The following is a 17,601-nucleotide window of genomic DNA, read 5'->3' as shown; positions in this document are numbered from 1 at the left end:
TAGATGGTTTGCATCCTGTTTTGTATAGGAAGTAGTATATGTGATTGTTTTTATCTTGGTTCCTTTAACAGGGAGACATTAATTAAAAGTGTGGCATGATGTCATAATTGTTTTAGTAAAAGTATTTAAGGATCCATTAACTATTAGCACAATGTTTAATGGTCTGAGGAAGCTGAACTGTGAAAGCGCTTACCATTTGTGTGCAGTTAATAAAGCTGCTGTTTTGGATACTACAACTGAGTTTTATTCGATTTGAACTGTGCTGCATGGTTGTCTTCGCTGCTTCATACTTTGTTGCTAATATATATATATATATATATATATATATATATATATATATATATATATATACACACACATTAGGGAATTAAACTTATCTGTATGCACTTCTTTTACTTCACTCTTGGCATAGGCAGTTTTGCCATGCATTGATTTTCACAGCCAGCCTTATTAACTCTCATAAGTGTCATTGTTAGAACTGGTTACTTTACAACCTTTTCTTATTCCATGACAAGGTGTTATGTTTCTAACATGGCCCACAGACACTGCCAGAAGAGTGCTGGGTACAGTGTGAGGTGCCTGGCAATCGTATACAATTTACTTTTATATTGTACTTGTGTACGCATTTTGTGAAAACTGTGTGGAAATTATTCATAACAAGTGAATTATGTGTTATTCCGTGAATTCTACAATCTGTCATTTTCCTGTTGTTTTGGGGGTGGGGGAGCCAAGTATCATTTGTGTGTTTCCACATTAAAAGCTGGGTTACAAGAGTTTTGCTCTTGCAATTGTGCAGCCATCCTGGTATTTCCATGGGTATATGGGGAAACTTGTATGTAGTCAGTAACATAGCATTCAGGAATTGATGTAGAATCCTAGATGCTGATGTCTGTGATATCATCAGCATATGCCCTGTTAGTCTCTGAAAGGTTCCTGTAGCTAATATTCTAAGTGCTACACATACGTCAGTCTCCAGAAGTATTGTTTCCCCTCAGTTTGTACTTGTTCTCAGTTGTGGACAACAGAGGTTGCAGAGTTCTTGTAGTGTGTCTCAATTCACCTTGTAGCACTCTACAATTTCCACACCATGCAGACAATGGTAAGCTAACAGAGGTCTAAATACCCTTATTCTTGGTTGGGGACTATTTGCAGCAGCAGCAGCATAGACTTGTTTATGTTGTACATACATATGTATAACAGCTACTGCAGCCCCCAATATTTATTCCGTGTAGAATACCTTCCATGGCTGTATTCCAGTAATTTTTGGAATTCATAGGGAAAAATTAGAGTCAGTCTACACAATGGCTTTATATCTTGTTGAATAGCTCCTTCATCTTGGATTGGTTGATTAGCATACAGTTCAGTTACTTATGTTGTAATTAGCATGCCACAATGTTTAAAGTATTTGCACAGCTCTACATGTAGCACCGCTTATTGAATACAAATCGGTGTGCTATAATGTCTGCATCTCACTGCAACAGGCACATGGTTTTAGGAGTCAATGTAGGCTTTATTGAATGTTGCCATAAGGCACTTTTACCATTAATATACAGAGAATGTTGAAATGTAAGCTTTCATTTTACATGCATCTGCTATCAAGTTAGATAAGTGTGTTTCCTATACATGATGTCATAGAACATTTATTTATGATATAATGCATACTTCACATTCCCAAGGAATGTTAAAAAGAATAAGGTTACCATATTTGCACAACCTCATATCCATTTGCATCTTCTGCTGAATGCAGACAATTAAAATGTCTACATCATTGCTATGCACATTGCATAAATCCAATATATCATCACATTTAAATAAGTACTGTTATTAATTGTGATAGTAATCTAGGATAAAAGGTTACCTTATCAGTAACAGATCATTTACAGGTCTTCCTCAGTTCAGTAGCATAAGGATTTATATCACATCCAGATTATGTTTACCAGAAAAGCAGATTATATGTGTGCATATTCCCTAGTGGCCATTTTAGTTCTAAGAATCTATAACTATCACATTATTTATTTGATTGTGATTTACATTGTTGCAGCTCAAGAATGAAAGATAATACATCTTTCATAATGAGTTTCTCTTATGTCCTCTGTGTAGATATTAAAAGACAGCAGAGCGAGATGGTGATATCATACATTGTTCATTGAGCTAAGTTTCTATTGATAAATAACATCTGGTTTCATAACTTAAAGCAGGCTTTGTTTTTGAATTTGTGGCATACCTTCTAGAGTTAACAACGAAATATATGACAAATCCTTATAGTGCTAGCAAGAATAAGATCAACCTGATGTTTAAGAGTATGTGTTGCCACATGTCAGATATGTTTAGTACCTAGAATACCATAAAACTGGTTCTCAAAAAGCCTTGAAGAGGATCATTTTACTCCCATCCTGGCCGGCTTTACTGTCTGCTTCAGCAAAAAAGCTGGAAAGAAAAGTTAAGAGTTCAAAAAAATGATATTCTTACCATAGAGTTTTACTTGTATCGATAACTCAGAACATGGGGAAAGGGACCAGTGCAGTAAAATTATTAGTAAAGTGATTCACAGTCTACTCTGATTGCATTAATGTAACTTTGTCTGAGAACTATTAACACTAGTTCCACAGAACATCAGTTACTTTTACTTGTTCAACATGAAAATAATGTACTGAGGCTCACAACTTTGACAATGATACAGCTATGAGGCTGAGAAAGATAATGTAGTTCCTTTCAAAAAAAGGATAAATAACTCTATTAACAGGTACAGAGATCTTACTTTACAGACTTATTATAGATAAGGCAATAGTTAAGCTCAATGGTGAGCTTAGGGAGGTATAGAATGACTAAATGTAGATATTTGCATACCTATCAAACTCTTAGTGCAAGACATTTACATAAAGCCAGAAATAATAGGGCAAACACCTAAAAATAGGAACAATTGCTAAATATGGCTCTTATAATGTTAGAAAACTTGATTGAATAACGCATTTTACATTAGCATGCATTTTCTGAAGGGAATGAAGTCTGAAACTCAAATATATGCCATTATTTGTGACTTCAATCGTCAATGATTTGTCAGAAAACCACAGATCTTTGGAGAAACAGGAAAAGAATATAAGGCAAAAATCTGGACATTTTGCCAAATTCTGGACAGTTAAGAGGTAAAGATATGAGATTCAAATGGGTAATCAGGTAATGAGGCATGGGTTACTTAAGGCAGAAGGAAATAATTCATCAAGAAAGGGCCTGCACTATCAAACACTATCAAATGGCAGTCTGATTTGATACCAGCAAATATAACACAAATGGAACACACTCACCCCCCCAAAATTGACAGTGCAGAAGCGCAGACTATGCAGTAAGAAACTGTAAGTAAATGAGGGGCTTTTGAGATAGCTCAGAACAACAGAAAAGAGATGAGTTTGCCCAGAACTGAAGGGGACATTAGAAAAACACATAAGACTGAGGCAGCAGTTAGGCCATCTAGCTCATCTGTATGTACTATAAACCAGAATAAAGTACATATTAGTGTAGTATTATAGTTGGCCTATCAGTCAGCCAAGAAAAGAAAGGGACAATTAAGAGTATGGTTGGTAATGTAACCCACAAATGGAATTGGATGAAAGTAACACAATGGATTGCAATATTTTTGTTGGCATATTTTCATGACTGTAAGTAGTCTTGAGATGTGGGAGGTGAAACGTAGGTCTTATGTTTCTAGATTCATAGGTATTTCTAAAACACAAATGAACACCTGTTTCTGTTACCTAAGAAGTCCATTTATGAGTGTTCTGCCATTTCACACTGAGCTAATTGAAGGAAGGACACTGAGCAAACTCGGAGCTATAATATATAACATTAAGTATCCTGTTTTTTGTTTATTTTGTTCTTTATTTCTTAGTTATTTATAGCACTTTGTGTACTGTGTATTTTTCTAGCTAGTTTCACTGTGTGTGAGGTATTAACTGGAAATTGTTCAATTTTATTAAGCATCTGTTGGGTTGTTTGTTTCTGATAACTTGTTGCAGTTAAACTCTTTTTTCTAGAGGCTCCTTTAGCTGTTTAAAACTTTCATTTAAAGGCTCACTGTTGCTTTTCAGCTGTGAGAAACATTTTTGCAGTTTGTTTCTAAGTAGTGGGGATATTTGTAACATTTCCATATTCAGGCTTGTATTTGGGCCTAGTGTTTGTGGAGGCTGTGTATCTGAGCACATATTCAGGGACATCATGGTTTAGCCAAAGCCATCAGGCATTTCAGTGAGAGAGAATTGTTTCAGGTCATTGGCTGACTGAGGTCACCTGGACTACAGCTTAGACTAAGCACCTCATTGTTTCTTTTGAGATTTTGTTCTTAAAAGCTGTCTCAGGTTTCAACTTTCTGTTACCTAAGAAGTTCAGTTGTGAGTGTTCTGCCATTTCACACTGAGCTAATCGAAGGAAGGACACTGAGCAAACTCTGAGCTATAATATATAACATTAAGTATCCTGTTTTTTGTTTATTTTGTTCTTTATTTCTTTGTTATTTATAGCACTTTGTGTACTGTGTGTTTTTCTAACTAGTTTCACTGTGTGTGAGGTATTAACTGGAAATTGTCCACTTTTATTAAGCATCTGTTGGATTGTTTGTTTCTGATAACTTGTTGCAGTTAAACTCTTTTCTCTAGTGGCTCCTTTAGCTGTTTAAAACTTTCATTTAAAGGCTCACTGCTGCTTTTCAGCTGTGAGAAACATTTCTGCAGTTTGTTTCTAAGTAGTGGGGATATTTATAGCATTTCCATATTCAGGCTTGTATTTGGGCCTAGTGTTTGTGGAGGCTGTGTATCTGAGCACATATTCAGGGACATCATGGTTTAGCCAAAGCCATCAGGCATTTCAGTGAGAGAGAATTTTTTGAGGTCATTGGCTGACTGAGGTCACATGGACTACAGCTTAGACTAAGCACCTCATTGGTTCTTTTGAGATTTCTTTCTTAAAAGCTGTCTCAGGTTTCAACTTTCTGTTACCTAAGAAGTTCAGTTGTGAGTGTTCTGCCATTTCACACTGAGCTAATCAAAGTAAGGACACTGAGCAAACTCGGAGCTATAATATATAACATTAAGTATCCTGTTTTTTGTTTATTTTGTTCTTTATTTCTTTGTTATTTATAGCACTTTGTGTACTGTGTATTTTTCTAGCTAGTTTCACTGTGTGTGAGGTATTAACTGGAAATTGTCCACTTTCATTAAGCATCTGTTGGGTTGTTTGTTTCTGATAACTTGTTGCAGTTAAACTCTTTTTTTGTTTCTGATAACTTGTTGCAGTTAAACTCTTTTTTCTAGAGGCTCCTTTAGCTGTTCAAAACTTTCATTTAAAGGCTCACTGCTGCTTTTCAGCTGTGAGAAACATTTCTGCAGTTTGTTTCTCACCCTCCCTCCCTGTTGTTATAGTGTTTTTATAGTTGGTGGCTTTGCAGTTGCCTGCCCCTAGTGTAAATTTGATCTGGGACCCTCCTCCCAGTCTAGTGTCATTACCTCATTCTACCCAGTACAGGGAGAACATTTGAGAAGGCCAATCAGCTTAGTTTCTGCTACTCCTTTCTCTCTTTCCACTAAAAAAAAAGAAATAAAATAAAAACTTTTTCTAAGCTTGTTTCCTGCCTTTCCTGTGGGTAGTCTAGCCTGGATATAGATTTGCTGTGTCCAGGACTATTTGTAGGCTTCTAGGGCCCAAGCCTTTCTATGTTGGAAGGAAGCCTTCTAGCTTAATTTTGTTTCTTAGAACTAGCCAGTTTTTTGTTTCAGCACTTGTTCCGAACTTATTGTAAGCACTAAATAAGCTACAAATTACTACAGCACTCAACTTTCCTCACTGTCTAGAGGAAAACAGTTTCTAGTACTTAACAAATATGCAACTATCCAGGCATGTCTAAGGGTCAGCCCCCGGTGTTTTCTCCTCTCTACCTGATGAATCTGGGCATCTTGGGGCAATGCAGTAATTGCCTCATGTACACAGACAGCCCTCTCCTCCTACCACCCAACACTACAACCTGTGAGAGATGTACTTATACAGCCAAACTGGAAGCAAAGCTCTCTTCACCCAAGACTGGACTAGACAGTCAAGAGGAGAAGGTAAACACTTGCACCACACCACACTCAGCACATAGTCCCTCAAAACCAACACCACCAAAACACACACATGGAAACACAAAACACACACCTACATTCGCGGAGGCTCTCAGTAAAAACCTGCCCAAACAACAGGGACCTCCAAAGCAGAAACACAAGCAACCCCCCCCAACACAACCCAAATGACACATAGCCCACAAACTCAGTGTGCCACTCAACCACAGCCCATAAGGCATAACAACGTACCCAACACTTTAGTCATAGGTGACTCTATAGTCAGGCACACTGATGTTCCACTCACCAGGCTAAACAAGGAGAAAGTTACTGTCAGCTGCCTGTCGGGTGCCAGGATCTGCCACATAATGCATGCACTCAGGTCACTCCACAACAAGTACATATATGACTCTGTCATTGTCCATGTTGGTGTGAATGACCTGAGACGTACCTCCTTAGACTACATGAAAAGGGACATGGAGGAGCTGTCCGATCTTGTAGCCCAGGCAGGTATGACCCTAGCCCTGAGTAGCATCCTGCCATCACCCAGAATGATACCACAGTACAAGGACAAAATGATTGACTTCAACAATTGGCTAAGCTTCTGGTGTCATTCTAAGGGGATCCAGTATCTGTCTGCCTGGGATGACATGATCAACAAGCCACAATGCTTTGCCAGAGATGGCCTGCACCTGTCACCCCTGGGATTCTGGATACTGGCCGAGGCTCTAGCCACCCCTATAGTGCCTTTTTTAGGCAAGGTTCAAATGACAAATTCACCACCCTAACAGGTACAGGCAAGAATAATCTGAGGGTATTGCTACTCAATGCTAGAAGTCTAAACCTCAAAATGCACTCTCTCGAGGCACTCCTTAAAATGGAGAACATCGACATTTGTGCACTGACAGAGACCTGGTTCAAGGCTCCAGAGAGTACCTCTGCATTACCAGTCTATAATTCATACCACACCTTTCGGCCACCTAACCTGGACTGAAACACTAAAGGCGGAGGCGTGTCCATATTCATTAAGGATATCCACACCTCCAGGCTAGTTGCTCAGCATAATGCATCTGAGATTATCCAAGTGCAACTAACTCTGAGCAAGACTGCAATCCACATTGTAGCTTGCTACAGATCCCCTACCATGCCCCAGGATTCCCACCCCTCATTTCTTAATACACTGGAAAATATTAGGGTACAACCTAACACCCTAATAATGGGCGATTTCAACTACCCTACCATTAACTGGGAAAACTGCTCATGTACCAACTCTTGTGCTCAACGTTTTCTGGAATTCATAAATTCCAATGCCATGGATCAACTTATCCACACCCCCACCAGGGGCAGCAGTATCCTAGACCTGGTTATTACCAACATGGGCAACCAGTGCTCCACACTAGAGGTCAATTCCTCGTTGGTCAGATCCGACCATAAGCTAATCACCCTAGACATCCACATCCCTTCCCCACCCCCCATTAGGGAAACTACAGTAAATAATTTCTCCAAAGCCAACTTCACACTTCTTAAGACAGAAGTGGCAAACTTCATGATGCCCATGCTGACGGACAGTAGAGGTATGACTGCTGAATCCTACACAAATGCACTTTATAAGCACTTACATGAGTGCATGGATCATGCAATCCCTAACAGAACCAAGATGCTATCCTCCAAAAAAAGGAAACCAATCTGGTGGTCCCCTGCCATAAACAAACTCTACAACAGAAGAAAGAAACTGTTGCAAAAAAGAGTAAAATCCCATGATTGGAGAAACTCCCTGGTCAGCTTCAGTAAAAAGCTGAGATCCCTCATAAAATCCTCCAAAGCTAGTTATGAAAACAAAATCGCCACTGACTCTAAAGACAACCACAAAGCATTCTATAGCTATGTCAAGAATCTCAATGGCAACACTCAGATCTGCTCTGAGTTACAGCACAATGGCACTAAATATACAGAACCAACGGATATTGCCAACATCCTGGCGGAAAGGTTCAGTGCTTACTTTACCCCTCTGTCATCCCCTGAAGGGCCCATCTCTATACCAGAAGAATGCAAAGTTCCTGTAATCATGGCTGCACAGGTAAAAAACACACTATCCAAAGCCAAGAACACAGCATCCATGGGACTTGACGACATCCCAGGCTGTGTTCTACATGAACTACAGAACTAACTGGCACCCCACCTAAGTACCATGTTCAATCATAGCCTCACCTCAGGTTATGTGCCCACTGAATGATGCACAGTGACAGTTATCCCACTCCACAAAGGGGGGGCCACCACAGACCCCGGAAACTACCGCCCGATTAGCCAAACGAGCCTGGTCTGCAAGGCTGTGGAGCGTATCATCACGGAACTTATAAACAATGACATTGGTAATCTCCAAACTCAGGACCCCACCCAGTAAGGGTTTGTAAAAGGCAGATCATGTCTCCTAAACCTGATAGACTTCTTTGAAGCAGTCACCAAAGCCGTAGATGAGGGTAAGGTGGTTCACACAGCCTGTCTAGATCTCGCTAAGGCTTTTGACACCATCCCCCACTCTGGAATTATAGATAAACTCACTAAACTAGGTATAAATCCCTATGTCACAAGATGGGTTGCCAACTGGCTCACTGACAGAACCCACACTGTGAAAGTAGCAGACTCGAAATCCAGCTTCAGACCAGTGACAAGTGGAGTACCACAGGGGTCAGTCCTGGGTCCTCTCCTGTTTGGTATCTACTTTTCTGAAGTACAGGCCAACACAGAAGGCCTTTGGCTAATGAAGTTTGCAGATGACTGCAAACTAGGAGCCATAATCAAAACTCCAAAAGATGTGGACGTCCTACAAAAGGGCCTTGCTGAGACAGATGCCTGGTGTCAAAGCCATGGCCTCAAGCTCAATGCCAAAAAGTGCATTGTCATTCCTTTTGGTAAAAACTCAGTACCCATGAACTACCACATAGGTGGTAGTCTTCTTAACACTGAAATTGTGATAAGAGACCTCGGGACACAGGTGGACAGTAGTCTCTCCTTTGATAATCACATCGCCACAGTAGTCAGGAAATCCTTCTATGTGGGACACCTCATCACAAAAGGTTTCTCATCCAGGAAAAAAGAGGTCATTGTTCCCCTCTACTCGTCACTCATTAGACCCATTATAGAGTACAATGCCCATTTTGGTATGTACCTCACAAGACATCTCATTACTGGCCTCAAAGAGAAGCCCTATGCAGACCGTCTCAAAAAACTGCAGCTTTACTCCATTGCATATCACCTACTCAGAGGCGATCTCTGCCTAACACACAAAGCTATGTCAAACCCAGAGCTTTTAGACATGCTCCACTTAAAGAAATCCCAATCCCTACGAGCTACATGCTCTAGGGACCTAAACCTCATCACCACAATAAACAGAACATGCTGGAGGGATAGGTTTCTGTCCCAGAGACTTCCCATACTCTGGAACAAACTACCTATCTATATCAAACAAAGCTCCTCATTAGCACTGTTCAAGAAAAATCTTGATGATTGGATGGGAGATAGGAAATTCACCCCGGAAATCACTTCTGTGGCTCTGCTCGACAGTGGCACAGGAAAATTATTTTCTTGGGTGGCAAAAGCCAGGGTACCTTTGGCTAGGCTTATATAAGCCCTAAGGCCAATAGCCTAGTACCTACTTATGAACCTATGAACAAGGCTAGTAATCTTGTATAAAATTGATCAGAGATCATAAACATTTCCTAGTCACTGTGTTCTAATGTTCTATAAATTGGGAAAAAAAATCAACTAAAGGCCTTAACATTTTTTAACTGATTTTTGATCACCGACTTAATGACCTTGGGTAGAGGATCCATTAATTGGCCATATTGTACTTTCCTAAAGCTTTTAGCGGATTCCATAATTGGCCTTACTGAATTTTTCTTAAGTAATATAAGCTCTTACATTCATATGGTCAGATCTCTCAGTCACCACAGCTGAATTGACTTATCTGCCTGCCAGAACAGTTAATTATCTTGGCTTGCAAACTAGGAATAAGAGTAAGGTATAGCTGGTTGTGACTATACCAGTTTTCATTTTGTACCTTGCCTTTGGTAGTGAGCTAAAAACCTAGATGATGAAAAAAAATATTTTAAAGGTTAAAAAATCCAGAAAGTAAAAATGGATATTAATGATCATTTGAAATTGAGAAATGTGGTCACAGATCTGGGAACATTGTGGGCTATCTGCTTTGTCATTCACATGATTGAAATTTTATTTATCAGGATGCATACTTTTTCTTGCTGAACATAGAAGGTTCATTTAGTTGTAAGAATGAAGAAGAATCCTGTATACAATATGTACAACAATTTAATGAGGGATAGATATGGTCAGCTACCATCCAACAGCCAGCAGTATCATCATAGTGATGTGAAAGGCCCAGGTTAGATCAGAAATGACAGTTATGACTGGGTTGGTGGTGGAGGAGTGAACTCCATGGTTCTTTACATATAATAAAGCAAAAGCAGAGATGTGAGACACCACAGCAGGTTGTTGTCAAACACAGGGTAGGTGGGGGAATCAACAGGGTTGATGCAGGTTGAATGAAGCTCTGAGAGTTGCTGCAGGTATTCTGGTGGCATGGGCTGTATTGGTATTCTACTCTACCACTCTTAGATGAGTTAAGGGAGCTGCTACATACTACATACCTGGATCTTTGGTATCTGGTGCCACCAAATAAATTTATGTGTAAAGGAACATAAGCACTCAGCAATGTTAAAACATTAAAACCTTATTTATTTATTTATTCATTCATTCATTCATTCATTCATTCATTCATTCAGTGTTTGTTTGATGGTTTATTTGCTTGTTGAGATAACAAGAATATCAGACTGGGCAGCGTCATTTTAGTGAAGGCCCAACCGTAGCATTCTGGAAAGATATTATAACGGTAGTGTTAAATAAAGCACAACAATATGAAAATCAACAAGCATACAATGCACATCACAGTAAAACAAGACTATCCACAAATATTGCTTGCTATGCGTACCAGATAGAGGGTGCCACATACAGTCTATCTGATTAGTGTAGCATAAAGCAACAGTACAAAGGGTATGTGTAACATGACCCTGGTGATGTTGTTTGTCTTTTCTGCTTTTCCCGTTTAGGGGTCGCCACAGCGGAACTCCGGTCTGCTAATGATTGGCAGTAGATTTTTTTATGGTGCCGAGTTGCCAACCCGACACCCAACCTTCAGCGAAGGCATGCCCATTCACGCATGTCTTTCGGAGGCCACTCTACCGCGGGGAGGACATGCAGACTCCACACAGAAGGCACTCCAGCAGTGAATTGAACAGGAAAACCTCTTGCTGTGAGGCAACAACTGCAAGCAGCCTCTGACTCAGTTACCCTTACCCTGTCTATTCTTTATTCCAATATGTAAATGTAACATGGTGTAATAAGAAAATGCACTGTATCTGAAATGTAATCAAAATTTAACTACTTTTGACAATGAAAGCTAGCTTTTTCATTTTTATTTTTACTTACAAGCTTGCTGCTGTGAATATTACAATATGTTTTCTACTAGAGAGTACAGTCGATGTATTATGAGGTTACAGATTACAATGAGAAAAAGTAAGCTTTCAAATGATGTACTCTATCATTAGGCTTGTTTCTCAACTTTTCTGAACTCTGAACTACTGTCATTAAAATGAGCTTGTTTTCACTCAAGCTATTTTTATTTCTCCCTGTCTGTCTCTTTTTTTGTGAACTACTGGTATATTTTGCTTTATCTGTTGAGATTTTGGATTGAAATGATAACCCTATAACCATCAATGTCTCTGAAACTGCAGGGAATCATATTGGAAAATTACAGTCATGGGATCAACATTTTGAGCTGTATCTTACTACAAGAGGACTTGGAAATAAAATGTGAAAAATTGAAGCTGTTCAGTTTGCAGATATAAAAACCTCTATCAGAGTGGGATCCAAGGATGCCTTGTATGCCAGACATAAGTTGCCTCTCAGTACTCAGCAAGAAACATTGTATAGAGATAGGGCTCTGAGGCAATCTGCACAATACACTGGTTTATGCACTGTATTCTTTTCATGAGGAATATCTGTGGACATTCTAGTTGTTGCATGTGACTGGTCATGTACATACCAAAGGGAGCTTTATACTCAATGATGGGTTTGATGAGTGCTAAGTACAGTTGTACAATGACTTCTCTGGATCTAAATGCCATGCTCTTACTTATAAATTGAGTGACATAAAATGATTTTCTTACAACCTTAGACACAAGTTGGTTGAAAGACAGGTTACTATCTACATGAGTTCCTAAATCCCTGACTACTGTGTCTAATTTTAGGGGTGTTTTATCAATGAGGTAGTTTCCCTGGGAGTCCATCTTCCCAAACAGTACCATTATGCATTTCTTGGCACTGGGGTTTTATGCTGCAGCTTTGGCACCAGTCATTTGTATGTGTTAGAGCTTCCTTTAAGACAATAGTATCTTGGGGATTTCTATGATTGATCCTACCTTGCAATTATCTGCAAACATGGTAAGTCAGAGGCCCTTGACATTGGCCTTGACTACTAAAAAATAGATGCCAAAGAGAAGCGTAACCAGCACAGAGCCCTGGGGCACTCCACTGGTGACTGGCCTCTTTGTGGAGGTGGTATTTCCAATCCTAACTTCCTGGGTCCTGTCTGTGAGGCATCTGTCAATCCACAGAGTTACACATGGATTGTTGCCTAATTTCATGAGTTTCCTTACAATGCCCAAGTGGGATATTGTATCAAATGCATTAGCGAGATCAAAGTTGGCAATATGCACCATTTTGCCCTCATCCATTGCATTGGTGACCTTCTTAAAGAAGTCTGCCAGATTCAGGAAGTATGGCCTGCCTTTGATGAAACCAAACTGGGATCGGTCCAGTGTCTGAAGGTTTCCAGTGTCATTGTTAGTCATTTATATGATAATTCTTTCTATGTCTTTGCATATGAGACTAGTCAGACAAATAGGTCTGTGGTTTCTGGGATCCCTTGATGGTCCACCCATGTGCAGAGGCATGACCATTATAGTCTTCCATTCACATGGCGTGTAGCCGCCGCAGTGTCTATAGTTAAATAGTGACACCAATGGCCTTGATAGGTCATATTTCAGGCTGCTTAGGAGGTATCCTGGGATATTATCAGGACCCATCAAAGCTGTATTCTTGGCCCTGGAGAGCAATCAAAGACCTGTTCCCTACTGAAAGGTGGAGGGTTTATGTTAGATGGTGTTTAAAGTGGGTGGCTTGGGGTGAGAAGGGGTTAAAAGTGGACTTGAATTTGCAAGTTACATATGATTTACTATATCTCCCAGTTCATTGAAAAAGGCTCTATTTACCAACAGTATGGCACATTGTTGTCTGCTGCTTTTGAGGTTTCAGCCATAGCTAAAGAAGGCCTTATGGTTGTCATTGGCCTGCAAAGCTATCTATCTCAAAATTTGCTTTGTTGGATGTAATTAGTCCTGTCCGTTTATTCAGTTTTTTTTTCAAAAATGTTTTTTATTTTTTTTTATAACAAGAATAATAACAGTAATAACATATTTACACTCAAAACTGAAACAAATTATTTACAAAGTCCATAACAAGGAAATACTTCTATATACATTCAGGAAATCATCTAATACTTTTTTAGTAATGATTGTAACTTTTCCCAAGCAATTAATTTGTGTGTTAAATTCTTTGTATTCATTTTTAAACTAGATATTTCTTTTTCACATAAGGTCCTGGCTAAATAAATAAATTCATTTCTGAAAAATATAGGAGAGTTAGTTTTCCAATTTTTTGTCACAACCTTTCTTGCTACTGCATGTATTGACCAAAGAATGTGTGTTTGAGATCTGAGTACAATTTCTGGTATTGGTACATTAAATAAAATGAGTGAACTTGAAATTTCACAATTATTATTCCATAAGGCCTCACAGAAACATTCAAATTCCTTCCAAAATTGGGATAACATATTACATGCAACAATCATATGAAACCAGTCAGCTTCTGTAGCTTTACACCTCCATTTCATATCATTTGTTTTGTACATATTTGCAATTTGAGGTGTATAATAACTTCTGTGGAGGAATATCCACGTGTATATTTTCCAGTAAGGAGAAATTGTTGTTTTTTGTACTGATTTTAGAAGTAATTTCTTGTTTTTAGTAGTAAATTCTCCGTTATTTATTTTTGGTGGAGTATTCCCAAAAAGAAGCATTCGTGGAATTATTTTCAGATCTAATGACTTCATATATTAGGGATATAAATGAGGTGCCTTTCAAAGTACCATCAATTATATTAGTCAAAAGTTCTAGTGGTTTAGGTATGTTGTTTCCATGGATTTGTAAGGAAAATATAGTTTTGTTATATATAAATTCTCTGCAGGTTTGTAAGTCTATCCAGTTATTACTATGTAGGCTGTATCTAGTAATTAGATGGTTAGCTGAATAAATTCCATTAGTGGAAAAGAATTGGTTCCAGTATATTAAGTCATTATTTTTAAATTCAAGCATTTTATTTTTATCAAAAGATATTAAACATTCATTAGTATAAGCAATAGGAAAAATGAATATTAATAAGCTTTTAATTGACTGGTTAGATTGGGTGATTTTCATGAAATTTAAAATGTATTATTAGACTGATAAAGGATCAAGATTTTAACTTCTGCTTATCTTTTATGTATATTTTAAAGACCAAATAAAGGTATTTTGGTATATTGTAGTTAGATGGTCAATTAACGCTCTATTATTGTTTAATAACATTTTTTCATGTAATAGTTTCCATTATGAATTATATGAGGGGTTTAACCATAAAATGATTATATTAAAAATAGAAGCATTTACATAATATTCAATATTAGGGAAACTAATACCTCCTTCTTCCCAACTTGCCACATGTCTTTGTAAAGCTATTCTGGGTTTTTGAGGATACCACAGAAATTTTATTAAGTTATTACTAATTTTTTTTAATATTTTCTTGGTTGGGGGGATGATTAAAGACTGACTTATATAAAGAATTTTAGGTAACACTGTCATTTTAATTAGCATTAGTCTGTCCTCAAAAGTAAAATAAAGTTTGTTCCAATTATCTGTGAGATTAATAATTAGATTTGTTAAGATATTATAGTTTGTAGTAATTGTATTCTTAAGAGTGGAATTAATTTGAACACCCAGGTATTTTATTTGTGTATTGTCCCAGTTAAAGCATTTATAACTTTTCATTTTCATAGTCATCTTTTTATTTATTAACAAAGTCTGGGTCTTGTTATGATTAAATTTTAGTCCAGTTAAGTAGCTGATCTAAATATGTATCAGTGTCTCCACTAGTTAGTAACAAATCATCCACAAATAGCTGAATCTTTGGAAATATGTTACTATTTAAATTATAGCCTTTAATGTGAACATTATTTCTAATATAGTTGACTAGTGGTTCTACAGCTAGAGCAAAAATTAAAGGGGAAAGAGGGCAACCTTGTTTAGTTCTTTTTGTAAGTTTAAATGAGGGGGATAAGAAAGAGCCTATCTTTACAAAAGAAACAGAGTCTTCATAAAGGTTTCAAATTAATTTTATAAAATTTAGGGAAAATTTATAGTGTTGTAAAGCTTTAAATAGGACCAACTCAATGAATCAAAGGCTTTGTTTATTTCTAGACTCATTATTGTTAACTCGTTTTTATTTTTCTTAGCTAAATCTATAAGAGTCAGAAGTCTTATTATATTATCTTGGACTTTTCTGTGCTTAATAAAACCAGTCTGATCTTCCTCCATTAGGCTAGATATAATGGAATTGATTCTGTTTGATATTATGCTCATGAAAATCTTATAATCTATATTTAATAGTGAGATGGGCCTATAGGAGGAACAGGAAGTAGGATCTTTATCAGGTTTAAGTATGGGAGAGATTAATGAATATCTCCATGATGGTGGGATATTATAAGTAGTTTTGATTTCCTGAAATGTATTTAGTAGTATTTTTAAGGTATTATCAGGAAGGATTTTATATATTTCAGGAATTAAACCATCTAACCATGGTGCTTTATTAGTTTTTAAGTTGTTTATTTGATTTTTTTTAGTTCTGTAAATGTGAAAGGTCTATCAATTTTAGCAATATTCTCAGGGGATAAGGTCTTTAGAATATTATCAGATAAGAATTTGTTTAGATTTGTATTTTCATTTATTGGTTTGAGAGTATTTATATTCTCATAATATTTTTTTGAAACCTTGTAGTATGGAATTTAAATTTGTAGCTTTTATTTTTCTCATATTTTCAACATATGTAATTTCTTTTATGTGATTTCTTTCTTTCAAGTACTTCGAGCATACTGCAATTCTATGTAGACTTTTAGGATTGATAGAATATGAACATAATTTAGTTTTCTCTAGATTTATAGATAGTTTGTGTTGCAATACATTTTGATATTCTTTGTTTAGTTTATTTATATTATCTAAGACTTTCTTATCATTTGGTGTTAGATTACCTTTTAAGTTATCTAATTCAGTTTGAATATCTTGTAGTCTTTTATCCCATTCCTTTCTTTTTTGCATATACCACATTTTAACTTTTCCATATAATACAACTTTGAGGGTGTCCAAAGAATTGTATCCGATACTTCTCCATTGTTATTTGTTTCTAAAAACTGATTAATTTCTGATAACATCCATTCTTGATAGCCTTTTATTTCCGTAATATAAGCTGGTATTCTTTGGCAATGTATTAAGGGTTCAGTTTGAAAACTTATACTAAAAGTAATGGCATTATGATCAGAAAGGGGACAAGATATTAATAATACATTATCTGTTTTTGATTGTAAAGAATTTGACACTAAGACTTTATCTATATTAGTTTGTGTCCCAAACCTATATGAATAGTGAGAGAACTTTAGGGAAGAGGGAGGTTTTATATGGTATATGTCTTTTAAATTTCTTGTATTGATATAATTATGTAGGTGTTTTGCTACAGGGGAGGTCTTGAAGGTTTTAGAACTCGTAGTTTCATCAGATGAAAGAATACAATTAAAATCCCCTGCGACTATCATTTCTCCTCTAGAATGTAAAGTTATAATGTCTAAGTATTTCTTTACTGACTTTGCACCAATTCTAGAGATCCACTAAGAGTTTATGAGTGTATAGTATCAGAACACAACACCTGCATCACATAGACCACACAGTCAGAGTGTCAAGCAGTCACAGCCCTTAAGGCCAAACACTATGCCAGACACACTAGTCATTGGTGACTCCATAGTCAGACACACTGACGTCCCGCTCACCAGACTAAGTAAGGAGAAGGTCACAGTAAGCTGCCTGTCGGGTGCTAGAATCCGCCACATAACGCATGCACTCAGGTCTCTCAACAGCAGGTACAAGTACGACTCAATCATTGTCCACGCTGGTGTAAACAACCTGAGACTTACCTCCCTGGACTACATGAAAAGAGACATAGAGGAGCTCTCTGATTATGTAGCCCAGGCAGGTATGACCCTGACCTTGAGCAGTATCCTACCTTCACCAAGAATGATGCCACAATACAGAGA

Source organism: Protopterus annectens, chromosome 3.part1 (assembly GCF_019279795.1).
Source record: "Protopterus annectens isolate FY-2018-M chromosome 3.part1, PAN1.0, whole genome shotgun sequence".
Taxonomy (NCBI): Eukaryota; Metazoa; Chordata; order Ceratodontiformes; family Protopteridae; genus Protopterus; species Protopterus annectens.
Note: the sequence above shows the minus strand (reverse complement) of the source record.